The sequence below is a fragment of the Pteropus alecto genome, unplaced genomic scaffold (assembly GCF_000325575.1).
Source record: "Pteropus alecto unplaced genomic scaffold, ASM32557v1 scaffold73, whole genome shotgun sequence".
Taxonomy (NCBI): Eukaryota; Metazoa; Chordata; class Mammalia; order Chiroptera; family Pteropodidae; genus Pteropus; species Pteropus alecto.
In genome coordinates, this window is record NW_006436284.1 from 6,780,296 (window position 1) to 6,807,546 (window position 27,251).

The following is a 27,251-nucleotide window of genomic DNA, read 5'->3' on the forward strand; positions in this document are numbered from 1 at the left end:
AAGGCTGTGTTTTAGAAGTCACTTATTGGAAAAAACATTTAAAAAATTCTGTTGGCAACTGTGCTAATGGTGTCCTCCAGACCTAGTACAGAAAGGGGAGCACAAGAGGTGGAAGTGCCAATTAGGGAAACTGGGCCGCCCATAACTGGAGTGTGGAGAAATATTTGCCAATCAGTTTTGATTAAGAAGTAAGTGGTCAATTCTCCGGTAATTAGTTCTATGTACAATTTAAAAACTCATCAAAAGAGAGAAAATGCTTGGTAAATTTAAATTTATAATCATGGATTAAATTGAGAAGAACTTAATAGGATCAGGAAACTTTTCTAGTGGAGGGCATGTTAGAAAAGTAGCTCAAAATAGTAACCATCCTTATTGTGTTAAAATAAAGAGATCATAAGGACTAGTATAAAATGTCTTATTTATTTATTTTTTTAGGCAAGGCAACTCTTGGTTGACTTCACAGATTGCAAGGACCTTGCCAGCTTACAAACCTTTATTTTTTATTTTTTACGCCTACAGCACCTGGTATTCCTAGGTGGTCTCCCATCCATGTACTAACCAGGCCCGACTCTGCTTAGCTTCCGAGATCAGACAAGATCAGGCTTGTTCAGGGTGGCATGGCTTTAGACTAAAATGTTTTAAATTAAGAAATGAAATGCTAATTCTTAAAATAGAACATAGACAAAATTATGTTTAAAATATGGGGAATTTTAGAACATATGAAGCAAAATTAGATATAAAGTTATACATGCACTATGACAGATATAACATGTAAAGAATATGTGAATTAATATTTAAGAACCATCATTTCTGGGTGGTGGAGTATAGGTAATTTTCATTTGTTTATACTCTTCTGTATCGGTTAAGCTTTCTCCAACAATATACTACTTTTATACTTAAAAGTTGAAATTAGTGAATACCAAATTGATCAAATTTATCATCGGATGTCATCATGATTAATGACAGATTTTTCAAAGTTAAAATTATATTCTACCAGTTTTCATTTGTTACACTTTAATTAAAAAGAAAACTTTTTATTTCTTGTAGAGCAGGGTTCTGCTTGAAATATTTATCTTCAAAATGTTTTTATTTTCATTATTCTGTCCTTCATTCATCCAGGTAGTATTTATAGAATACCTACTCTATGTCCATCATTGTGCCAGGTGCTGGGGACATAACAGTGAACAAAATGGGTATGGGCTCTCCCCTTTTGAAATCTATTGAGGAGAGGGACTCATTAAACAGATCAGCACAAAACTGTGAAACCTGCTAGAAAGACTTTGGAACGTGCACATATTTTTTTATTATATCAAGGAGAGAGGCAGTGTGAGTTTCTGATTTTCTCTAAGTGAGACATTTGACCCTCAACTCAGATTGTCTATGAACCATGAGTACAACAGCAGGACCATAATTAGCAGGGAACAGAGAATAAGAGAGAACATCCGCACCTTGGTAGTGACCTCAGAGGCCAGTCAGGCTGTGATGGTCAAACAGGCTGAGTGGGTTCTGGATGCTTCAGTCATCCATCCATCCAGTCAGTCATACTTGTTGAGGCCCTTCTATGGGCTGAGCATTGGTTTAGGGGCAGGGGATGAATAGAACAGTGTCCCTGACCAGGGTCTCACCATTTAGAAAAGTGGACAGAAAGGAGAACAAATAGTAGTAAAAGTGAGTATATATTCATTTGAGAGCCCATAGAAGGAAGTTCCGAGTTTTAACTGATTGTTGTTTACTTGAGTATTATTTGAACAGGGTCTCTAGGGATAAGAATACAAATTTGAAAAGTAGAGAGAGGGGAGGAGAAAGGCAATCTATAGTTAAAGTGAATATTTGCACAGCATGCTTAAGACCAAGGGAAATTCTGAGAGCTGCATGCACTGCATGGCTAAAACAAAGACTAAAGTTGGGAAAGTCACGTATCTAACAAATATTAGAGAATTTACACCATGGCTGAAACTGTACTAATTGCTATGAATAAATATGAAGAAGACATAGTTACTGTTCTCAAGGATCTTTGAGTCCAGTGGTAGAAACAGGTAAAAAAATTGACAAATTACAAGCCAGTGTTATTATAGGTATAGGAGGAATGATAAAGAAGGTACCGAACACCTGTCTAGGATCAAGGTAGAGATAGAAATGGGTAGATAATTAATCATAGAGCTAAGCACAGCGTTGTACAATGAGAACACAGAAAAGGGACACCAGATACAATTTTGAAAAATTCAAGGTTTCTTACACAAATATTTTATTCTGCTCTTCAACTGTTACAGATTTTAGGACAATCAAGTTTTAAACATTAAATTATTAGAAAATAGTATATTTAAATAGTACAGCAGTGTATAAAACAAAATAATCCCGATTTGATGACTATTAAAGAGTTATTTTTTAGGCATGGTCTATTTCTATGTAAATGTACGTACTTAAAAAACATAATAGATGATCCTATATATGTATGCTGTTTTACCAAAAATTTTAACTCTTTACAAAACATACTGGACATCTTTCTATGTCAGTATGTGTTTGTTTATTCTTTTTTAACAGCTGCATAGTATTGTTATGGATGTTTTTTATTTTTTTAAAGCACACATTTAGGTAGGCATTTAGGTTTTCTGGTTTTCAGTATTACAAATAAGTTGGAAATGAATACTTTTGTTCATACATCATTATATACTTGGGCTAATATTTTGGAGCAAGTTATTTAAATAACTATGGTTAATATCTATAAGAACACTGAGAGAATTATCAAACTATTTAAGTAAAATTTCTTACATAGAGCTGGGCTAAAAAACAGTCCTTTCAAAATACCATAATGTTATGTTTATTAATATGTTTATTAATTAAAAGAATCTATAATGTGATAAATCCTTTGTTTAGATTTCACTAAATGAATAAAATAAATTAATGGAAAACATGTTACTGGTTGGATTAAAAGAAAACTTGTTAGAAAAGTAACATAGGCCCTTGACAGATATAAAGAATAAATATCCTCTATCATTCTGCCACCTAGAAATAAGCAGTTAACATTCTGTATCTATTCAGACTTTGTTTTGATATATATTTTTAAAGTACATCATCATTTTTTAATGGTTTCATGTTCCATCTATGGTTGTACCATAATTTATTAACTCAATGTCTTTATTTATTGGCATTTGGGTTGTTTCCAATTTTTTTTGTAGTTATAAGCAATTTATCAATGAATAGCTTTATAAATTGTTGGACACTTTCCTATTATTTTATTAAAATAAATTCTAAGATGTAGAAGAGCTGGGCAAGGGTTTATTTTAAAGTCTTTTCCTTTTAATGAAAGCCAAACTGCATTCCAGAAAAGCTATACAGATTTTGATTCTTGATATGATTAACTCATATGCCTATTCTTTATACCTTCATCTAGGTTTTATTCTTTTTAAGTCTTTGCCAATCGGCTATGTGAAGTGGTATCTCATTGTGAGTTTTTTTTTTCTGATTTCTAGTGATATAGAACATTTTTCATATAATTCATTACATATACATGACTAGTTCGTTCATGTCATCTTACTTTCTAAAAGTTAGTTATCTTTTCCTTAATGATTTATAAGAGTTCTTGATGTATTTACTGTATAAGTCAAACATTAAATATTAATAGCAACTGAGTATATATATACATATATATAAACTGTCATACATGTTACAGTTCTTTCTCCATTTCACTACTCTATGTTTTTCAGCCTTGTCTTTTGCCATATGAAAAGCACAATTACTGTGTGTGTTCAAATTATCAATATTTTCCTGTTTCTTGAACTGACATCTCTATTTAGAAATAGAAGAAGTAGGTCCTGCCTCAAAATTTTGTTACTTTTACGGAAGCAGTGTGGTGTGGGAGAAAGAATGTGGATTAAGATCCAAACGCACTTGAATCTGTCCGGAACAGCCAAGTTGTGGCACCCAACTTCAATGTTGTGTAACCTTGAGCACATTACTTAACCTGAACCAGTTTCCTCATCTGCAAAATGAGGAAAACTAAAACCCATTTCAGGAGTCGATTTAGGATTAAAGAAGTACCAGTAAAGGACAAGGCATCCAGCAAGTGTTAATTTCTCTTTTCTTTGCACTCAGCAAGACATTATTAATTGCCAAAGTGTCCACCTCGCCGGAAGACTAAAACAAATAAACAAACAAAAAACAAACAACACTGGGAGATGGGTAATTTTTGGTGAGTTTACATTCAACCATTCTTTCAGGGAGATTTTAGTCCATTAAACTACAAACCCCATAATTCATATAAAAGGATCATAAAGTTTCTGTGTATGAAACTTGTGGCTTGGGGGAGGGCCAAGAACCAAGTACTTTGGATTTTCCCTCGTTAAGACACTCTGCCCGCTCACATTCCCCCTGAGCATAGTTACTTTTCTTCCTCTTAGAAGACACCTGTCAAAGGGATCCTTCAGTTACAAGAAGAAATTTTGCGACTACTACAAAATTCTTTAAGAAAAATTCGTGGGACGGAGACGCTGTTGAAATAACTGTCATCTACTATAGATATAGTACAAATAAAAAAAAAATTAGCACGATTATATCCAGTAGCCATATTCATTCTTCGAGAATCTGGGCTTAGTTCCCAAAGAGTGAGTCTACTCTTCCTAGCTAAGGCCTCTCGTATGTATTATTTATGTCCGACACAGTCTCGTATTTACATACGACGGTGGATCCATCGCTTCAGGGCGTCCAATTAGCCCGGCGCCAGCACGCCAGCGCTCCGCCTGCGCCGGGCTGTGTTCAGGCGAGCATGTGATCTCTCATCTGCCTTGGCCCGCGCGCGGTACCTGGAGAGTGGCGGGCGCCGCGGCGTTTTCCCCGGCTCAAAGCTCGGAGAAGCCGCGGCGCCCGCCATTCAAGCCCGCGCGGCTGCCTCCAGGAGCAGCATTCCCCTGACAACCTCCAAGCAGCCCCACCATCTCGGGCTTCAGGGTGGCCCCGGGCGAGGGGAAGGGCGGGAGGAGGAGCTCCAGTAGGAGCGGCGGGGAATTCCCCCTTCCACCGAACGTTCCCGATTGTTCACCTACCTCACGTCAGCAGCAGGGGGTAATCCCCGACTCCAGCTGCTCCTGACGTCACCGCGCGGAGCCACCGCCCCCCGCGCGCCCCTGCCTCCGGGGCCTCATGGAAGCCCCGCCCCCACGCATAACCCCGCCCTCATTCCCTCTCTCCAGCCGCCCGACGTAGAGGGAGGAGCTTCTTTAGCCGGGGCGTGAACGGTTGCTTAGGCCAGAAGGTTCTCTGGTGGCTGCGCTCCTCCTGCTGCCCCGCCCAGTAGGTTCGTTCGCACCGCTTCTTCCACACCCTTTCTCCCTCCTCCTCCTGGCCCCGCCTTTCCCCTCCCTTCTCCTCAACCTCTCTAGTTCCTTCCCCGCCTCGCCACCTTCCACCATCTCGCGAGACTTGGGCCAGAACATTGCGGATCGGGTCGGCGCCATTTTGGGACTGAGACTGGTTGTGGGGGAGGGAAAAGCGGCAAAAGGGGATTATTCAAAGTACCGAAAACCTCCTCCCGGGATCCAGCGCAGCGGCACCCCCCAGGCCAGGGGCACCTCTGGTGTGGCAGAAGGTAACATCGTCCTCTGTGCTCCGCGCTGGAATCTGGGGGGAAGGGGGGGTGCCCGTGTCGGCGTTGGGGTTTGAGGGGTCGGGAGCGGCGTTGGCGGCGCGAGGTGTGAGGCTGCCCGCGGACCGGAGGGGGGAGGGGTGCGGAGAGCAAAGAGAGAGAGGGAAGGACGGCACGGGGAGGCCCTTCTAGATGTTGACTCGGCCCTGGCAGAGCGGAGGTGGCGGTTGTGGGGAGGGGGTGGGTGGTTTAGCCTTGGCGGTCGGGGTTGTGGGGGGGAGGTTTGGCGGAGGCTGAGAACTGGTCCGACGCCCTCCGTGTGTTCGGTCTTCCTTTCCCCGGCCTCTCACACACGCCCGCCTCCTTTGGCACCACTGTCCCTCTCAGAGGGCTGAGCGAGTCGAGGCCGAGTTGTGGCCTTTGGTTGTTTCCTCAGAGCGTCCGCTCTCCCCGCCTCTCCCAGGTCCGAGGCTCTAGCTGTGTACTTAGTCGAGTGCTACCTTGTCCTTCCGAGTCCTGTGGGGTCTGAGGGGACCTGTTCTGTTTTTGGAGAGAACCACTCTTAACGTGGTTTGCGAAAAGGCTCGATACCTTCCACCCCCTCAAGTGTTGGGAGAAACCTGTTTCCTTAATTCAAAGAAATGGGAACCGACACCTTTATCCCACTACTGCACTCGGAAGCTGGGGAAGTCTTACCCTCAGGCGAATTTAAGGAATGTTCTCGCCCACTTCTCATCTACCTGCTCTCTGCCCTTAGTGGGGGAAAATGTTTTCTTTAGACGTTCAAATTTGGAGGGAGCGTCTTTCTCTTTATACCTCTCATTCTCTTAAGTTTCATTTACTAATGTTCGGTGGCACCACACCTATTTGTTTTTCTTGGTACATTGAATAGAAAATAGAGACCTTTTATAAGATCTTGTGCCAGTTTCATAGTTTAACATTTACTCAAGAAGTGTAAGAAGGTTTGCTTATATAATTCTATATTATATCCGCACCCCATCCCAGTTGAAATCAATACTTGTCTTCCATAACGTCTCCCACCTCCTCTCCGCCCCTCCGCCCATTCTGAACTCTTATACAGTAGACTTTTTTGGGTGCTTGCTTGGGCATAGCTTTTTTTTCCAGACCCAAGTAGTAGTATTTAGAAGTAAATTTCTCTGCAGAGGTTGACTAAGATGGGAATTAATTTTTAGCTCAAAATTAACTCTGTGTAATTTAAGTTTTTTTTTTTTTTTTTTATAACTTTTACAGGTGATTGAATTACTCAGATATGAAGATCATCTTCTAGGTTTTGTGTAAAAGGCCCCGGATATTTCAAGTGGCCATTTTGGAATTACAATGTTTTTGGATAATTTTGCCCCAGAAGTTTATTAAAATTGGCAAGAATCATCTCTGAAGTGAATTTAATAGTAGTGAACAGTTCTACAAGCTACTTAAAAAGAAACTCAGATATTTCTTCAGTGTTTTGGTTCAAACGGATTATATAACTGGTTAAAGTATTTCAGCTGGTGGTATTTTTTTTGCCTTCCCCCAACCCCTCCCCTGTTGGTGTTCTTCAGCCAAAACTGTAAGATATGTTTGATTTGTGTACTGAGTAGTTTCGGCAGTTTCAAATTACTGTTTAAATATTGCTGAAGTTTCATGGCAGTTTATTTTTACCTGTATTAAAAGTTCTAGGAATTTTTGACTTCAGCCCTATTCATGTCACAATGGGACAGGTTTTCTAAATGAAGACATTGAAAGAATACAGTTTTTTTCCTTTTATCTTTTATTTACATGGAAATTTAAGATGTTGCAGTTTCCCAGCAGCATGGTAGTATTGAGATAGCTATGTGTCTGTATATGCTGATGTTTAGGAATGCTCTTCAGATGTGAAATTTTCTTTTTGTTTTTGCTTTTTGGCTCATAAATTGGATATTTCATCTGGAGTGGATAAGTACAACAGTGTCAAGTACATGGAATAATAAAGAAGACTTTATAATCTTAAATCCAAGGAACTTGGCTAATTCTGGAGATAGCCATATGAAAACTTTAAAACAGAAGTATGGGTAGCTGACTTGAAATAACTCTATGTCAAATAGTCATAGGTTAAGTATCTTCAGAGAACTTGGATTTTATTTCAGAGGATACAAAATAAAACAAACTGGAAAACATAACAGAGAAAAACCCAACACCTTCCTGTGCGGTCCTGTTGGAATTTGTAAGTACTATGTGGGGAACAAATCAAATGATCGTTTGTAAAATGTAATGAGAGTCAAGTTTATCCTCTGTTATGCTTGGAAGCCTTTCAGTTTCTTGCAATAATATTGCTTGGTTTGAGATTCCTGGACAGTCCAAAAGCAACTTAAGTAAATTTAAATGTAGAAAGAGTTAAGTTTTAAGAGTATTTTAGATCAGACCGTTCATTCTTTAAGTTTTTTTGCTCCTAAAGTAAACAAATCCATATGGTCATTCACCTTAGGCTTATGGATTCTTAGATTGGAAGGAAAAAATCCAACAAATTATTTCATGTTTGAAACAAATTATAGGGCTTGGTTTTTAATCTGATATTTCACGAAATAGCTTCTAAGGCATAATCTTCATAGAAATTGAGTTTTTGAAACAATTTGTTGAAGGGGTTTTATAATTCAAATTATTCCTTGAGATCTCAATTCCAAAAAGTCAGGTCATTATTAAACTGAGAACTGAGCAAGATGCATTAAGAGCTTTTAAAAAAACTTAAAAAATGAGTATGCTTTTTTTTCTCCTAGAAGGGTAGGCTTAAGTTTATAAACCATTTTTTAAAATTACTGAATATTAATTGCGTAATAGAAATCTTTTTGGCAAATATCTTTTAATAATATTTGTATTTTTCAGCATCAAATGGTGATTTTAGTTACCAATAGTTACTATGTTTAGTTTTTCATTGACTCAGGCATTCACTAGTGTTTTTTAAAAATTCACTAGAATTTATTTTTTAAGCAATTACTGTTAATGAATATGTCAACATAGCCGAAATTAGAGTTTATTTCATTTAATTATCTAAGATAAAAGATTGTAATTTTTGAACACTTTGCCGTGATGACCTTATAACTTATCTGTTGTTTGTTTTGAAAAAAACTTTTGCTATACTGTTGAATCCTGCTAGCTTATTTATAGCAGAAGAGGTGGTAGGGCCCACAAGAATGAATGTATATAGATATACATATATAACATTATTCTGATTCAAAATTGAGATTAGAGTTTAGTAAATCTGATAAAATAGGTTATTTGTGTATTTGTGTTTTCTGTCAGAACTGTGTAGCACTTTTGAGTTTCCACGAATTTGATTTATGTAAAAATGTGAGAACGTTCTCCCCTGCCCCTTGATTCAGGGATCTTGTATTTTATGTATTCTCAATTTAATGACTTTTCAAGTTGTCTAAGAATGTATTTTAAATGCGATAACGAAGTCATACTAGAAATGAGTGACCTTTATTCATAGAAAAGCACTGCATAACATTTATTATTTGTGATTATTTTTCTTTAAATTGCTCCTATTGGTGATGTTACCCCAAGCAGTCTAGTATCAAGATAAAGATTGCTCCAGAGACTAGGGTTTTTAACAATTAACTTTAATCCTTGAATATTTGTGAACTTTGCTTACAGTAATTGTTCAAAGACAGATTTACTTACTTGAACATATTGATAAATTATTTTATTTTCTTGGCATGAAATATATAGTAGCAGTAGTAATTGGAACAGTTACTGAGCTGCTGCTGCTTTCCCCACATAAGTACCTCTTTTTCTCTCTATCAACTCTTCTCCCATTTTTTCTTTTTTTCTCTTGTACCTTAAAGTATAGGTCTAAAAATAACAATCAAAGTGACTAACATTTATCGGTGATGATTGTGTCATATATTTTGTTGTGTACTTTACATGGTATAACTTAATTCTTATAATAATTCTCTGAGGGATGTACTATTATAGTTAACAGCAGTATTGCTGAGAAAATTAAGATTTAGGGAGATTGAGACTGGGAGAAAGTTAACTTGGTTAAGATTCAGGTTAGGTTTAAGTCTGGACCAAATCTCCAAGCCCCATACTCTTCTTAATCATTATGGCATACACTGCTTAGTGGATTTTACTTTGTTAACTCATTTTATTTGAGCAATATCTTTGATATTTTTTTCCTTTCATATACTGCTTCTCTGGTTAGTATTACTACTGGAGCTTGGAGACAAGTTAAAGGACAAGAGAAACTATTATTGGTTTTGCTGTTAGTAGCTATTTGAGTGATAACTTTCGTTAGCTAAAAATTAAAATGTGATGTCAGGTTATGTTCAGATCTCATTCATTCAGCACCTCTTTGCAAAGGTATAAATGCATGTTACCTTTTCTTTTAAACAGATTACATGGTTTTTTGTGTTTAAAGCTGTTGACACTTTAGAATTGAGGAAAAGAGGAATAGGAAAATAACAGTTATGGGAAATAAATAGGAGAAGAATAGGAGTGAGCAAACAAAATAAAATTTAGAGAGTTGCAGGAGAGGGTAATAAGGATGAGAACCTCTAGTCTGAAAGTAAAATTAGCACAAAAGGATAAAACCTAAACCCAGGCCAGGTTGTCTTTGATCCAACCACCTATTGTTTAATTTCACTTAAAAATGTTAGGTAACAGTTTAGATCCAGGTGAGGGTAATAATGTAGAAAATGGTAATAGCCGGGAATTGGATTTTTGGATTAGGATTTTGAATTTCTAGAAAAGGGCCTGTGTGACCTTGTATATTCACCTAAGGTCTTTTGGCCTTAGTTCTTCATTAAACTGATAGAAATAATATATTTGAAGATTTTTTGTTAATTGTGAAGTGTAATGTAGATGTAAAGTTTTATTCTAATGTTATAAGGTTTAACTTAATACATTTCATGTGTCAGGCCAGTATTGATCACAATCGCTGAAGTTATTTCTATCCCTTGTTTGCATTAATGGCATTACCTGCAAAACCGTATACTCCTGGCTTCCCCATATACAGTTTAATTTATTCTAGCTTGGTCCTTGACTAAGTAAGTAACATTAACTCACCTTTTTGCTTTTAGCTTCATTCTCTTTCATAGTGTCTCCTGTGGCCAGAGAATCTGTCTAAAGTATAACTCTTGCTTTTGTTACTTTTAGCAGCCCTTAGGGTTCTGTCTTTGGCATATCTATGTAGAGTAGGTTACAAAGAGTAGTATTCCATCTCTTCCACACTGCCCCTTAACGTTTTGTGTGGGATTTGTAACATGAATTCTATTTGGCTGCATGGGTGGGTGTGGGAGACAGTTTGAGAATTCTCTGAAATCGATAGTCTTAAAGGTGTTTTTATTTTCCTGGGGAGCAGATCTATTACTTTCAGTAGTACCCTCGTGAGAAACAAAATATATATTTTTTTCCTTTCGGTTTTACCTGCTTGCTTTTTTTTTGTCAGCTGCCCCACCCAGCAGTTACAGGCTTTTGCTCCATATCCCTTCAGGTAATTGCTAGTTTCTGCATCGCTCAGTTTCTTGTTCTTGAGTCATCTTTCTGTTTACAGCTTGGTGAGTGCAATGTTTTTGGTGTTTCATTTTCTGCCCTTTAATTCAGTTTTCAGATTGTATTTTTTAAAACCATATTTAAGTTTCCCATACATATATTTACTTTTAACAAGAATAAGAGATTTAAAATCCTAGTTAAATAGATTGTGTTTCCTTTGAAATTTGGAACTTACAAATAGGTTTTTAAAAATTCTTAAAATGCGAAATTGTTAGGAATTGTTTTATCTTTAAATATGCATACCAGTAAAAGAAATTAGTTTGCTTTTCAGTGAACATAATATGTATTCTTCTAGTGAGTGAGTTTAAAAAATATATTTATTATCTCACATTGTTTCTGTGGGCCAAAAATATGGGAGCAGTTTAGAGTGATTCTGGTTTCCTCCAGGGCTTTCATAATAAAATCTCAAGACGTTGACCATTTGAAGGTTTGACTGGAACTAAGAGGGTCTTCTAAGATGGTACACTTATTGGGCTGGAAGGTTGATGCTGGCTATTTTCTGGAGGACTCAGTTCCTTAACCATATGTGGATTTCTCTATTGAACTGCTTGCATTTCTTTATAATATGGCAGTTTGAGTTACACTTGCAGCTCCTAGAGCAAGTGATCTGGAAAAAAAAGTTAGAAGTGCAGTGACTTTTATGACCTATTCTCAGAAGTCAAATCTTTCACATTCTTTTCTCTAGAAGCAAGTTATTAATCTAGCCCGCAATCAAGGGGAGTGGAGTTGAGTTAGGCTCCACCTTTTGTCAAAAGAATTCGTGGACATATTAAATCCAGGAGGAAGGAGGTAATTCTAAATCAGTAGATGTCAGTGTAACTAGCCAAAGTTTTAACCCTACAAATAGGAAGTTGGACTATTGTAAGTTTAGGGAAAAAAGTGTGTTCTAAATTTAAATTAATTTAGAAGATTTAAATCCTTTTGTTTTTCTAGCCAATGTGGACGGAAGGACTCCTTCCTACTCCCATACACAAACTAATCCAGCAGTGTATGAGGGAACTTTTTTTTATTGCGGTAAAATAAACATAAAATTTAATTTTTAGCCACTTTTGAGTGTACAGGTTATTGACATTGAGTACTTTCACATCGTTTTGCAGTCATCACCACCATCCATCTCCAGAACTTTTTTCATCTTCCCAAACTGAAACTCTGTGTACCCAATTAACATTAACTCCTCATTTTTCTCCCTTCTCAGCCCCTGGCAGTCACCTTTCTATGAATCTGACTACTCTAGGTACCTCATATGAGTGGGAGTGATGCATTATTTGTATTTTTGTGACTAGCTTATTTCACTTAGCATAATGTCCTCGAGATTCATGCATGTTGTAGCATGTGTCAGAATCACAATTTTCTTCCTTTATTTTAAGGAAATATAATCCATTGTATGTGTATACTGTATTTTGTTTATCCATTCATCTGTTGATGGACACTTGGATTGCTTCCACCTTTTGGCTATTGTGAATAGTGCTGCTGTGAACATGGGCATACATATATCTGTTTGCATCCTTGCTTTTAATTCTTTTGGGTATATACCCAGGAGTGGAATTGCTGGATCATATAATTCTATTTAATTCTTTGAGGAAACACCATATTGTTTTCCATAGTGGCTCCACCAGTTTTTATTTCTGTCAAGGGGTCCAATTTCTTCACATCTTTTCTAACATTTATTTCCCGTGTTTTTGATAATAGCCATCCTAATGGGTGTGAAATGGTATCTCGTGATTTCAGTTGCATATCCCAAATGATTAGTGATGTCATTTCATGTGCTTATTGGCCATTTGTCTATCTTCTTTGGAGAAATGTTTATTCAAGTCCTTTGCTCATTTTTTAATCAGATTTTCATTGTTGAGTTGTAGTTCTTTATATATTCTGGATAGTGACATTTATAATGAGTAGATTTTAATAACCAATATTTATTAATGCTTACCATGTACCAGGCAGTGTTCTAAGCCTTTTAAATATATTAACTAATCTTAATACACATTGTGCATAGGAAGGTGCTCTTGTCTTCCTGTTACAGATGAGAAAATGAAGGCAAGAGTTTTTAAGTCGCTTGCCAAGGTTACACAACCAGTAAGTATATTTCTGAACCCATGTATTGTGTCCAGAGCCTAGACTCCCAACCATTAGGGCTCATTGTTAGTTTCTAAGGTGATAATAGGAGGAAAGTAAAGTACTATTCTTTTCAGGAACTTAGAAAATAATTTATTTTATCCTTAGCAACTAAGTTTTATTTTCCTTACTGTAATATAGTTGTGACTTGCTTATAATATACCCTTCACATAGTTTGATGTCATTTAGGGATATTTTCCTTCTGGATCACTTCATACCTAATGTTTATATAGTATTCAGTTTAGAAAGTACTTTTTCTAATTATCGTGTGAAATAAATGCTGTTTCCATTTAACAGGTTTAAGAAACTTACTCAGTCTGAGATTAAATAATTTACCCAAGGTCCTCAGTAAGTGGCAGAGCCGGAATTTGAATTTTGTTATCACTGTACTTCTGTTAGAGTTAACTTCCTTAATGTTCTAAGTAGTAGAGCAGTGCTATCCAATAGAATTTTGTGAAATGGTGAGAGTGTTCTGTGTGTAAATGGTAATCACTAGCCATAAATTGTTATTGAGCATTGAAATGCAGCTAGTACAGCTGAGGAATTTAATTTTGGTTTAAATTTAAACAACATGGTTAGTAGCTGCCATAATTGACAGCACAGCTCTAGAGCAGTGGTATAGAATTTAGTCAGATTCATGTACCTTTTATAACAAGTACTTTTTAAAATCTCCTTTACTATCCTGAAATAAAATATCATGCCATGCACAATCACAATAATATACAATTGTAATAAAAAAGGTGAAAGACATTTGTAATGTATTTCAATATATAATAGCGCAGGGGTGATCATTCTGGAAGATAACCACCCACACACAAATTTCTAAAATACCCTCTACAAGTCATTCGCTCCCCCTTAAAAGAAACAAATGATCTATTATTTTTAAATGTCTGTCTTTTAAAGAAGAAGAGTGTTAATTAGAGCACTTTTCCTTTATTTTTCTAATATTTTCTGTCAGTGTAGTTGATTGGGCAATTAGCCAGCATTAAAGCTATCCTTTGGTGTAGTGATAATGATATTCCTAGGAATGATCAAAAGAAATCATTAGTTTCTCCCTACCATAAATTGAGAGTAAAACTAAACCAATTTAGATGACGTGAGTCAATCCTTAATATAGAGGAAAGCTTTAGGATAAATTTATTAATCCTCAGACTAGAGAAAATACATAGGGTCAAAGTAATATAAACATACCTTGTTTTATTGCACTACAGATGTTGCCCTTTTTTTTTTTTTTTTTTTTTACAAACTGGAGGCAAAAAGATTATGACTTTTATTGCGATACTCACTTTATTGCAGTGGTCTAGAACTGAACCCTCATTACCTCCAAGGTTTGCCTGTATATGGGAAACACTGTTATTCCTCTAGTTTTATAATAAAAACAAACATTTTAGTAGTTTGTCTTTATAAATCAATACCTGCCTGCTAATTTTTACATGGGGTATTAACTCCTTTTTTAAATTAGGTTTATTGAAGTATGCATACAATAAATACTTTTTAGTGTACAGTTTGAAGATTTTTGACAAATCAATTGTATAACCCCACCACAGTGAGAATATAGAACATTTTCATCACCCCAGAAAGTTACCTTGTTGTCCTTAACATGTAGATACTCTAGCCTATAAGCATCTGCATCATGTGTCACCTCCGTTTCTCTGAAACCTTGCTGTGTTCCTAGGCATTTGCCTTTCTCTAAACACAACAGGCATTTTTCTTCCTTTCATAGGGCCTTTAATGTTTGTTCCTCCTTCTATTTTTCCCTTGTTAGCTTACATTTTAGCTCAGATGTTACATTCTAAGTGACTTTCTCTAACCATTCTATGTAAAGTGGGCAACTTCCTTACATAACCCTTGAATTTCTCTGATTACTCTATTATCCTATTTATTTCTTTCAAAGCATAGTCTCTAATTATCTTTTTAGTCTCAAACTTTCCTGAGGGCAGGGACCTTGTCTCATATTGTTAAATTCTCAGTGCAGTTATTTGTAGAATAAAATAATTATTAACATGTGAGATAGCTGAACTCCCTCCTCCCCAATTGAGTATATGCAGTTGGTATTTTATTATAGAATTGCTGTGTAACTGGGGACTAGGTGAAATTGTTAGGGGATTATTTATAGCCAAGTTGATTTGTTGTTAGCTCATTTAAAAGCAGTTTTATCTGCCTAGACTTAATTTGTTACATGAGCTTCTAGTCTGTTAGATTCAAGACTGGCTTTGTTTTTGCTCTTAGCTTTCTGAAGGGACTGTCTGATAAAGACTTATTATGATCCTTACCTTCACAATTTTTCTCCAGTTTTGAACTTGGAGAGATTGAAACCTAGTGAAATTGTTCTCTCTGGTTTAAAAAATTAAAACACACTTTAGGTTTTAAATATATGGGTGAATAGAATTTTAGGCTCATTTTGAGAAATCAGGAAGGCCATGACAGTTCATTTATATTAACTAATGTCTTTGAGGAAAAGCATAATTGTTTTATGTTTTCTCAAAGATACAAATGCAGATTTATGCCTATAGAGCTTTATTTTAGATATTACAGATTTCCTTAGTGTGATCATCTTGTTCTGGTTCTTTGTAAGTGCATGTTACAAATCCTTTGCAAGGGGGCACATTTATGAAATTTCTAGAAGAATGCTAAACTTGAGGCTGTACAGCATGTAACATCAGGTGAGTGATGAAAGTAGTATTTCATGGAACACTAGTGACGTTAAACTACTTGAATAGATTCACCTGATGAGAGGTTATAAGGACTTTTCCAATGCAAACTTAATTGCCCTAGTTTTTTCCTATAACTCAACTGGTAGTTTCATATTTTTCACATAAATTACTCTATGGTCTCTCATTAAAGTGAGTTCCTTTTATAGGAAATGGAGAAAAGTAAGTGAAAATGTTTCACCTTAGTTCTTTAAATTAGGACTTTCCATGGACTGAATTTGATAAGAGGATAAGAGTATATTTGGGAAAGCCAAGTTAGTGGAAAAACCAGTTGTAACTGTAGTGGTAGCTCAAACTACTTGTCTTTTACCTGTCTAGAAGATTGAGATATGTATTTTGTACAGTTTGATATAGCTCAAGACAGTGCCTGACAGGTAAGACTTACTCAGAACTAAGAAAATTACTTCAATACCTATGATTAAATCTAATATTCTGTGTCAGGTAAGATCTCTAAAGGATCCTGGGTTATTTACAGTATGTATATGTGTGTACTGTGGTTAAGAATTTTAGCTGCCACTCATTAGTACTGTGACCTTGGGGACTTCAAAATGTGCTTCATATCTTTATAAAAACCTGTTTTTCTTGTTTTTAAGGAAAGATAATATCAACCTCCTGAGGATGTAGTGAGGACTAAATGAGGTAATAGTTTTAAAGCCCAAAGCAAATTGCCTAGCAAGTTGTTCTGTGTGTACTCAGTAGTATATTTATTTATTGTCTTCATAGCCTTATATCTTTAAAGTACTTGAATTTTCAAATCTTCTATTTCATATCAAGGGTCCTGTCTTTGTTAGTACTCTTCATGAACTGACTAGGGTTAGGCTCATTTCATAATGCATTCGTGAAAACTTGTTTGCTGCTCTTCAACCTAACTTGGCTTCAGAAAAAGATGGGTTATATTAAGAGTTTGAGGATTCAGGAAATGGTGAAGTTGAGTTAGACTAAAGAATATTTAAAATTATTTTTAATACATCCACTAGGTGCAAATTATAAAAAATACAAAGGTTTATAGAGAAAAGTCACCCACTCACTCCTATTGCCCAGCAATGGATCTTGTATGAAGAAACCACTGTTTTTTTCCTTAGTATTTTTCTGGTGACCTTAGGTATACATAAACAGGTTATATATTTTTTTTTCTTCATAATAGTAGTAGTAGCATGAGGTCCACTTTGCTCTGTAGCCTTTTTTACTTAAGGAAATGTCTTGGAAAGTTATTCCGTACTAATACATGTAAAGCTACTCCATTCTTTTTATTGGTGGAATTATTGTCTATTTAACCAAACCTCTATTGATATACATTAATTTTTTTTTAAACTATTAGGAACAATGCTAGTGAATATCCTTGTATATATTCCTATAAGCGGAATTTCCAAGTGTAATTTTGAGTGCCGTGCCAAATTGCTCTTCAAATAGCTATATGAACTTAAATTTCCAGCACTAATGGGGTATAAGACTTTTTACTTAGACATTTTGCCTTGTTCTTTTGAATGAGAATAAAATATTTTCATGTGCAAGATCCTTTTCTGTGAACTCTGTTTATGTTCTTTCCCCATTTTTCTGTCGAGTTCTTTTTTTCTGCTGATTTGTAGGAGCATTTTATGTATGAAAGAAAGTCAGTTCTTTATAAGTGCTATGTGTGACTAGTATTCCCTTCCCTCCAGTATGTTGTTTCCTTTGACCTTGGTTATGAATTGTGAATTTTTCACATAAAACCCGATTTGTATTTATGTGTATACTTGAATATGTAAATGTATTTTTATTATTTTTATTGCGTCATACTGTATTTTTTTTTAGCTTATAAAGATGTTTTACTTAATTTTGTTTATTTAAAGAAATGATTTAAAAAATTTCCCCCCTCTACCTCTGCCCGCATGTCATGCTTTAGAAGGACCTTCCTTTCCCCTTCTGAGATCTTAAAACATTTTCCCATTTCTTCTCTAGTGACTTTGTGTTTTTCTCCTCTAAATCTTTGATCCGTTTGATGATTATTTTGAGTAAGCTTTGATTTAGGAGAGTTGTCCCAACTTTTCTCACTTACTAAATTTTTGTATATGATTGGGCCTACGGACTTTCTGTTCTCTTCCACTGATACTTCCTTTATTCATGTATTAATGCTATGATGTCTTAATCATTGTAGCTTTTAAAATGGAATTATATTAAATAAAGGGTGTTAAAAAGCCATTTAATCTGGAAATTAAGACACTGTATTTTTTCCCTGAAAGGGCTGAGAGCATTTCTTTATTTTAAGTTACCCTGCCCCCCCCCAAAAAAAATACGACAAACTTTTTTGAGTAATTTCTCTAAAAATCTAAATTCTGTAGGACACTTAACCCATTTCTCCTTTGCTCTGAGAATACTCGCCAGGAGTGCTTGCGGCTGCAGTGTTCACCCCAAGATAATTCACGGGTTGCAATCCTAATCTTACCCCCAAAGATTGCCACAAAATATCTAGCTTTTATTATTATTTTCTCATTGCTCTAGTATATCGATAGTTTTGGAAACAGATGACATTCTGTTTTTAGTAGTGGTATTTCCATTTACAAAATGTAGTAATTCTCGATCACTGAAAATGTCAAATTCTAGAAAACGCAGCATTCCTACGCCATGATATTCTAAACTTCATTCTAAACAGTTGTTAGCAGAAGATTCATTTGATGAATCTGATTTATGTATACATTTCTGTTACATTAGGATTAGAGACAAGTTGTTTAGAAATAACTCCAAGAACAGTTTTTATATTCTATTTTCACATTGAAAACCAATCGGATTTGCTTTAGCTTCAGAGTGTATTTATGTAAAATTAAATTAACGCTGGCAGAGAGCTGCAACTTCTTTTCTAAACAGGAAGTATTAAAAAGTATCAGAATGGAACCCTGTTTGCATTGTATTCTGAATGTTTAATTTACAATTTCCTGGTTCTAGAAAGTGGATTTGCTTTTGACAGGCAAATTATCAAGCCTGTTATTTTGTTGTAAATAGTTAGGAAAGTTATATTTTTTAAAAATGCACTGTGCCGTAATTTAGATGAAAAGACTGGAGTAAGACATAATTTGTATTACTCGAAACTCATTAGGAACTAGCTGTGACACCTTCTGCACAATCTCTTTAAAGTGTTTTAAATTTGTAAAATGGAGATTTAAATACCTTTTTTCTTAATTAGCATTAATTGAGATGTAAAGTGTTAACATGATATTTGCACAAATAAGAATTCTCTCTCCTTTCTGTATGTTTACTTTTGTCAATAATTTTGCATCTCTAGCTCTTTCAGCCCTCAAAGTCAAAATTTCTATTCTTTGCTAATAAGTCTACTCATGTGGAGTTTAAGCACAAAGTCACCAATTATTAATTTCATATCAGATTTACACTAATTTATTCTGGTGAATTTCACATTTTGATAATTTGAGGATAATCATTACCATTATTGCACCTTTTTTTTTTTTTAAATCTGTAATTGCCACTACTGGTACCAGGAAAAATGAGTTAATCTCCCATCTTCCCTCCTTCCCTTAATTCCTCTTTGTTTCTTCGTTCCATAACAATATGTATTCTTGTGGAGAATATTGTTTAAAATGCTGGTTTGGAGTAGCCACTTCATAAATGTTTATTGATAATTATGTTATTTGGAAAATAAATACATCTGAAATGTTTTTTTGTTGGAAGCTTACTTGCATTTAATGGAATAGGATATATATAATGCCGAATCTTTTGATAAGTAACTAGTGACAAAATTGGTTAAAATTTTTTTTATGCCTTTAATCTTTTTTTAAATTGTTTTTATATACCTTTGATCTTTAAAAGTTATTGGTATGCTTTTAATCTTTTTCTCCCCAGTTTTATTGAGATGAGTTGACATCACTATAAGCTTTAAGGTTTACAGCATAATGGTTCGACTTACATATATTGTGAAACGATTACTACAGTAAGTTTAGTTAGCATTTATCATCCCATGTAAGTAAAATAAAAGAAAGTAAAACCGTTTTTTCTTGTGACAAGAACTCTTAGGATTTACTTTATTAACTTTCACATATAACTGTATCATACATCAGTGTTAACGTGTTGTGTTTACACCTTTAGTATTTGTCTTGTAACCGGACGTTTGTACCTTTGATCTCTTTTTTAATAAGTTTTTTTTTTAATGATTCCACATATAAGTGAGATCATATTGTATTTGTCTTTCTCTTTTTTCACCTAGCATAATACCCTCAAAGTCCATTCATGTTGCAAATGGCAGGATTTCCTCATTTTTGTATGACAGTAATATTGCACTATGTGCATGTGAACACACAATACAGTTTCTTTACCCATTTATCCATCAATGGAAGATTTTTAAAAGAATGATAGTTGCTTTATCACATTGAATTAAGTTTTGAATGCTTGACATTTAAAGTAGGATTTAAGTTCTAAGCCAGTCTTAATGTATATTTACCCTACAGTACCAAATTTAATACTGATACTTCCAATTCAAGTTCAGGACTCCAGGGTTTTTTATTTCTTCCTATTTTATATATGTATTTCCTGTCTCTAGTGCCTGGAACCTCAGTTCTCAAGGACAGTTTGAACTGTTCCTTTTTTGTAATGGAACTCTTATGTTTAGATTTTCTCTATACTTGGGACTTTTTTTTTTTTTTTTGTATTTTACTTTTAGTTTCAGATATATAGTACTTTGGTTAGACATTTACAAAGTTTATGAAACGATCCCCAATTGCTCTTTCTCTCCTCTGGCTGTACACCTAGCCATTATATTACTGCGGACTGCGTTTCCTATGCTGTGCTCCCCATTCCCGTAACCATCTATTAACTACTAATTTTTACTTCTTTAACTCTTCACCCCATTCTTCTAGCCCTCCCAACCTCCCTTCCCTCTGGCCATCACCAGAATGTCCTCTATGTGAGTTTGTTTTGATTAGTTCTTTTTGTTCCTTAGATTCTGCATATAAGTGAAATCATATGGTATTTCTTTCTCTGACTTATTTCACTCAGCATAATACCTCTAGGTCCGTCCATGTCATTGTGAATGGTAGGATTTCATTTTTTTAATGGCTGAGTAGTATTTCATTGTATATCTGAACCATGACTTTATCCAGTTGTCTTTTGATGGGCATTTAGGTTGCTTCCATATCTTGGGATTTATAAATATTGCTGCCATGAACATAAGGATGCATAGTTTTCTTTGGATAAATACCCAGCGGTGCAATTGCTGAGTCAAAAGGTATACCCATTATTAACTTTTTGAGGAACCTCCAAACTGTTTTCCATAGTGGCTGTACCAATTTGCAATCCCACCAACAGTGTATGAGAGTTCCCTTTTCTCCCTTTGCATCTTCACCAACACTTGCTATTCTTTGATTTATTGATGATAGCCATTCTGACAGGTGTGAAGTGATATCTCATTGTGGTTTTAATTTGCATTTCTCTGATGATTAGTGATCTTGAGCATCTTTTCATATGTCTATTGGCCATCTGTATTTCCTGTATTTCCTCTTTGGAGAAATAGCTATTTGGGTCTCCTGCCCATTTTTAAATTGGATTGTTTAGTTGTTGTTGTTGAGTTATATGAGTTCTTTATATATTTTGTATATTAACCTCTTATCAGATGTATCATAAGCAAATATCTTCTCCCATTCAGTCCATTGTCTTTTTCTTTTGTTGATTCCTTTGCTGTGCAAAAACTTTTTAGTTTGATGTAGTCCTATTTGTTTATTTTTTCTTTTGTTTCCCTTGCCCGAGGAGATATGTCTGAAAAGAAATTACTGTTAGCAATATCAGAGTTTATTGCCTATGTTTTCTTCTAGATGTATTATGGTTTCAGGTCTTATAAATCTTTAATCCATTTTGAGTCTATTCTTGTATACAGTGTAGGAAGGTTGTCCAGTTTAATGTGTTTATTTTTGCATGTATCTGTCCAATTTTCCCAACACCATTTATTGAAGAGACTGTCTTTACCCCATTGTATATTCTTGCCTCCTCTGTCATATATTAAATGAATGTATAGGCATAGATTTACTCCTGGACTTTATTCTGTTACATTGATCAATGTATTTGATTTTATGACAATACCAGTTTTGATTACTGTAACCTTGTAGTGTAGATTGATATCAGGTAGTGTGACACCTCAAACTTTGTTCTTTCTCAAGGCTATTTGGGGTCTTTTATGGTTCCATATAAATTTTAGGATTATTCTAGTTCTCTGAAAAATGCTACTGGTATTTTGATAGGAATTGCATTGATTTTATAGGTTGCTTTGGGTAGTATGGCCATTTTAATGATGTTGATTCTTCCTACCAATGAGCACAGTATATGCTTCCATTTATTTGTATCTTCTTCAGTTTCTTTTTTCCATAACTTATAATTTTTCTGAAAACAGTTCTTTTGCTTCCTTGTTTAATTTGATTCCCAGGTATTTTATTGCTTTTGATGCAATTGTAAATGAGATTGTTTTCCTAATTTCTCTGATAGTTCATCATTGGTGTATAAAAATGCAACTGACTTCTGAATATTTTGTATCCCGCTGCTTTACTGAATTCATTGATCAATTCCAACAGTTTTTTTGGTGGAATCTTTAGGGTTCTGCAAGTAATGAAAGTTTTACTTCTTTTCCAATTTGGATACCTTTTATTTCTCTTTCTTGTCTGATTGCTGTGGCTAGGACTTCCAATACAGTGTTGAAGAGGAGTGGTGAAAGTGGCTATCCTTGTCTTGTTCCTGATCTTAAGGAAAATGCTTTTAGCCTTCCTCATTTAGTATGATGTTAGCGGTAGGTTTGTCATATGGCCTTTATTTTGTTGAGGTGTGTTCCCTCTGTTCCCAGTTTGCTGAGAGTTTTTATCATAAATAGACGCTGGATTTTGTCAAATGCTTTTTCTGCATCTATTGATACGATCATACAATTTTTATTTTTCAATTTGTTAATGTGTATCACAATTGATATTCAGCTATTGTACCAGCCTTGCATCTCGGGAATAAATCCAACTTGATCATGGTGTATGATATTTTTAATATATTGCTGAATTCGGTTTGCTAATATTTTGTTGAGAATTTTTACTTCAAAGGTAATGGTTACCTTATAATAGTGAGTGAAGGAGCCATCCTTCTTTTATTTTTTGGAATGGTTTGAGAAGAATAGCTGTTAATTCTTGGAATGTTTGGTAAAAATCGCCTATGAAGCTATGTGGTACAGGAATGGGTTTTTTTGGGGGGGTGAGGAGGCATTGATTACCGATTCGATTTCATTGGTGGTAATCGGTCAGTTCAGATTTTCTGTTTCCTCTTGATTCAGTCTTGGGAGATTGTATATATCTGGAATGCATCCTTTTCTTCCAGATTTGCTGGTGTGTAATTACTCAGTGTTTTCTTATGATCCTTTGTATTTCTATGGAGTCTGTAGTTATTTTTCCTCTTTCTGATTTCTGACTTTGAGGCTTCTCTTTTTTCCTTGATGAGTTTGGTTAATGATTTATCAATTTTGTTTATCCTTTCAAAGAACCCCGCTCCTCGTTTTGTTAATCTTTTGTATTGTTTTTCTAGACTATTTCATTTATTTCTGCTCTGATCTTTATTATTTCCTTCCTTCTCACTTTGGAAATTGTTTGCTGTTCATTTTCTAGTTTTTTTAAGTGTAAGTTTAGATTGTTTATTTGAGCTTTTTCTTGTCTCTTGCGGTGGTAGGCCTGTATTGCTATGAATTTCCCTTTTAGGACTGCTTTTGCTCTGTCCCATAGATTTCTAGTCGTATTTTCACTTTCATTTGTCTCTAGGTATCTTTGATTTCTTCCTTGATATCATTGTTAACCCATCCATTGTTTAGTGGCATGTTGTTTAGCCTCCATGTGCTTGTGTATTTTCTAGTTTTTTTCTTGTAATTCATTTCTAGTTTCATACCATTGTGATTGGAGAAGACGGATGATAGATTTCAGTCTTCTTAAATTTCTTGATACTTGTTTTATGTCCTGACATGTAGTCTGTCCTAGAAAATGTTCCATGTGCTCTTGAGAAGAATGTATATTTAGCTGCTTTGAGTGAAATGCTCTGAAAATGTCTATTAAATCCATCTGGTCTAGTGTGTCTTTTAGGCCCATTGTTTCTTTGTTGGTTTTGTATGGAAGCTCTGTCCATTGGTGTCAATGGGGTGTTAAAGTCTCCTAATATGAGTGTATTACTATTGATCTCTCCTTTTATGTCAGTCAGTAATTGCTTTATGTATGTTGGTGCTTTTATGTTGGGTATGTCTGTCTTTACTAGGGTTATGTCCTCTTGATATATTGATCCCTTTCTTTGTCTCTTATTGATACCTTTCTTTGTCTCATATAGCTTTTGTGTTAAATCCTATTTTGTATGATGTAAGTATTGCTACCCTGGCTTTTTTTTCATTTCGAGTGAAATGTCTTTTTCCTTCTCTTTCAGTCTAAGTGTCAGTTGATCTGAAGTGGGTCTCTTGTAGACAGCATATGCAAGGGTCTTGTTTTGTTATCCATTCAGCTACTCTGTGTCTTTTGATTGGAGCATTTAATCCATTTACATTTAAAGTGATTATTGATAGGTACATAGTTACTGCTGTTTTGTTTGTTTTTTTCTTCCACCTTTTTTTCTTTTTTTTTTTTTTTACAGAAGTCCATTTAATATTTCTTGTATTACTGGCTTGTTGGTGATGAATTCCTTAAATTTTTCCCCGTCTGGGAAGCTCTTTATCTCACCTTCCATTTTAATTGAAAGCTTTTCGAATATTTCTTGCCAGTCATACCGGGGACATTTTTAATGTTTTTCTAAAAGTTATCCATTTCTGTGTTTTCAGTTTTATTTACATACAGTTAAAAGTAGCTCATGATTTTAGATATTCTTTGTCATTAGTGATTTTCTATATTTGTATTAGTGGCTTCTTTATTTCTCTCACACCCCCACAGAGAGCAGTTTGGGGATTTATTTATATGTTTTCTTTTTCTAATTTGTTAATTATTGGTTTTGTGAATTCTTTTTTTTAGCTTATTTTGTTCATAAATTACATATAGAAGATTTTGGTTTTTGATATCAGTTTTTAGTTCAGTTGAATGGTCAAATATATACTTATGTTTAGAGATTATTAAAGTTTTCCTTGTATCCTAAGATCGTCCTTCAAAAGAAGATACACTTTTCTGTATTTGAGGTTTTAGCATTTAATATATAAAATTTGTTAATACTTGAGTATGATTGAAGTCTTCTGTATTAACTATTTTTTTCCACTAGATTTGTGTTGGACCGAGAAAGGTGTATTCAAGTCTATTAGTATTTTCTTTTTTTCACCTGTATTTTCTGATTTATGAAAAGTGTATCACTGTCATTGGGTGCATAAATATTTGAAATTATCTCAGTTGTTAATCGTATATGTCAGTTGTAAAGTGTCTGTCTTTGTCTCCTTTAATGCTTTTTAATTTGAATGCTATCCTGTCAGTTCACTCACTGATGATTTTTTTCTGTATGATCTAATCCGCTGTTAATCCTATTGAGAGTATGTTTAATTTCAGAGATTACATTTTTTTCTCTGGAAATTCTGTTTGGGTGTTTTATATCTTCTATTTCTTATGTTCATGTTTTTCCTTAAACATAGTTAGAATAGCCGCTTTAGTGTACTTGTCTGCTAATTCCATCACGTCTGTCATTTCTGGATATTTTTCTCTAAACTGGTTTTTCTTGTTATTGGATGCTGAAAATTATGAATTTCATTTTGCTGAGTGCTAGATTTTGTTGTTGGACTTTGTTTTGAGAGACAGTTACTTGGAATTAATTGGATCCTTTAAAGAAAAAGTCTATGAGAGAAAATATGTATAAACCATTCAATTTAGTGAAAGTACTGTTATGTTAAAATTGAATTCACTTCTATTTCTGGTTATGGTGGAATAATAGGAAACCAGATAACCAGGTTTTTACTCATCTTAGGAATCCAAAAAGCCAGACAAAATACATGAAACAGGCTTTTAGACGTTGGATAACAGAGGTGGTGGTGAATCCTATAAATGTCCTAGCTCATTGCTTGAAGAAAATGAATAGGCCATAGATCAGGGATGGTGAATTTAAACAAAGCCTACTAGTCATTCTTAAAGTTTAAGAGACAGCTGAAAATTTGAGGTCAAAATAGGTAGAATTTGCGTGGCCAAGTAATAGAGAACAAAGGGAGAACTCAGAAGAGCCTACTCAAGGCTTCGACTTAGGACTGACTTATGCATTTGTATGTGGGTGCTACTGAGGCTGGGGATAGAACTATCAGAAGAGAAGAAGCAAAACAATTCCCAACATAAACATTGCGCCTTTAGAAAAGTTTCTGTTCCCATCAGCCAGTGTGGAAAGATCTCTGAATAGATGGAAAATAGGCAAAGTCTTCAAAAGGATTTTCTCCAGTTAGTTGGACAAAATTAACCTTAGACTGACTACAAGCTTTTCTAACAGATTTTTGCCAGTCTGGTAGGTAAATAGTTTCACTATTTTAATTTGTGTTTGTATTTATTTCTCTTGTTATGAGTATTTCTTTTCCTGTGTTATGAACAGTCCATATATTTAACTGACTAAAAAATGTTGGTTACTAGTCTTTTTCTTTTCTCTCAGTTTTAGGAATTGCCTATCTGAAAATGTATAGCATTCAAGATCCAAAATAATTTCCCTCAGGACTTTGATGGCTATTTTGTGCGTTGTTTTATAGTATGACATGATTAAGAAGTTTATGCAATTGATTTCTTTCCTTAATTGTGGGAGAGTGTTCTCTCTTCTCTCTAGAAGTTGCTCTTTATTCTTGGGGTTCTGGAAATTTTATTGGCTTGGTTATTTCTTGAATTGTTTCCTTTGTGTTCATTGTTTTTGATGGTCTCTTGTATATTGTCACTTTCCTTCAAAGGTTTGAGATTATTAGTTCATATTTAAGAATAGGGTAATAAAAAGCTGTTTGGGAGTTTTGCATATGTAAGCAGTGCTTATTGAAAGGCTGTTTTGTTGAAGGACCCTGAAAAACCAAATGTCTTTGTGGTGCCAGTGACCATGTTAGTTCTTTTCTTAGAGATTCTACCTTTTTTTTTTTTTTTTAAGTGATTGCTGTTCTATTTATGTGCTTGTTTGTATATTTGTTCATTACTCACACCAAGCAGTTTTCCAATTTTTTCTAGACCCCAATGGGTGTCTTCTAATTTAATTCAGTTAGGATTTTCTGACACTATGGGAAATTTGCATAGAACCCTGTAGGTTAAAGCCTTAGTCCCATAGGACTGTCTCCCTCCCTCCACTTCAGATGCCAGTCTCAAATAGTGGATTCCTAGGTTATCCCCACTCCTGTCCCATTTGGCTGCAAATCGGAGATTCCTATGATCCCCCTT

The 27,251-nt window shown here is 35.0% G+C and overlaps 1 protein-coding gene and 1 pseudogene across 2 annotated transcripts in view; one reads left to right on the top strand and one right to left on the bottom strand.

Moving 5' to 3' along the window:
• Positions 1-510: 510 nt before the first annotated feature.
• LOC112480238 lies at positions 511-629 on the bottom strand (annotated as a pseudogene).
• Positions 630-5,316: 4,687 nt separating this feature from the next.
• Positions 5,317-27,251, top strand: part of GPBP1 (GC-rich promoter binding protein 1) — a 71,040-nt gene continuing 49,105 nt past the window's right edge. For both annotated transcript variants that reach the window (XM_006912475.3, XM_006912473.3), the window contains exons 1-2: positions 5,317-5,581; positions 6,830-7,778. The gene's annotated coding sequence lies outside the window, so the exon portion shown is untranslated. The remainder of the gene's footprint in view (positions 5,582-6,829; positions 7,779-27,251) is intronic.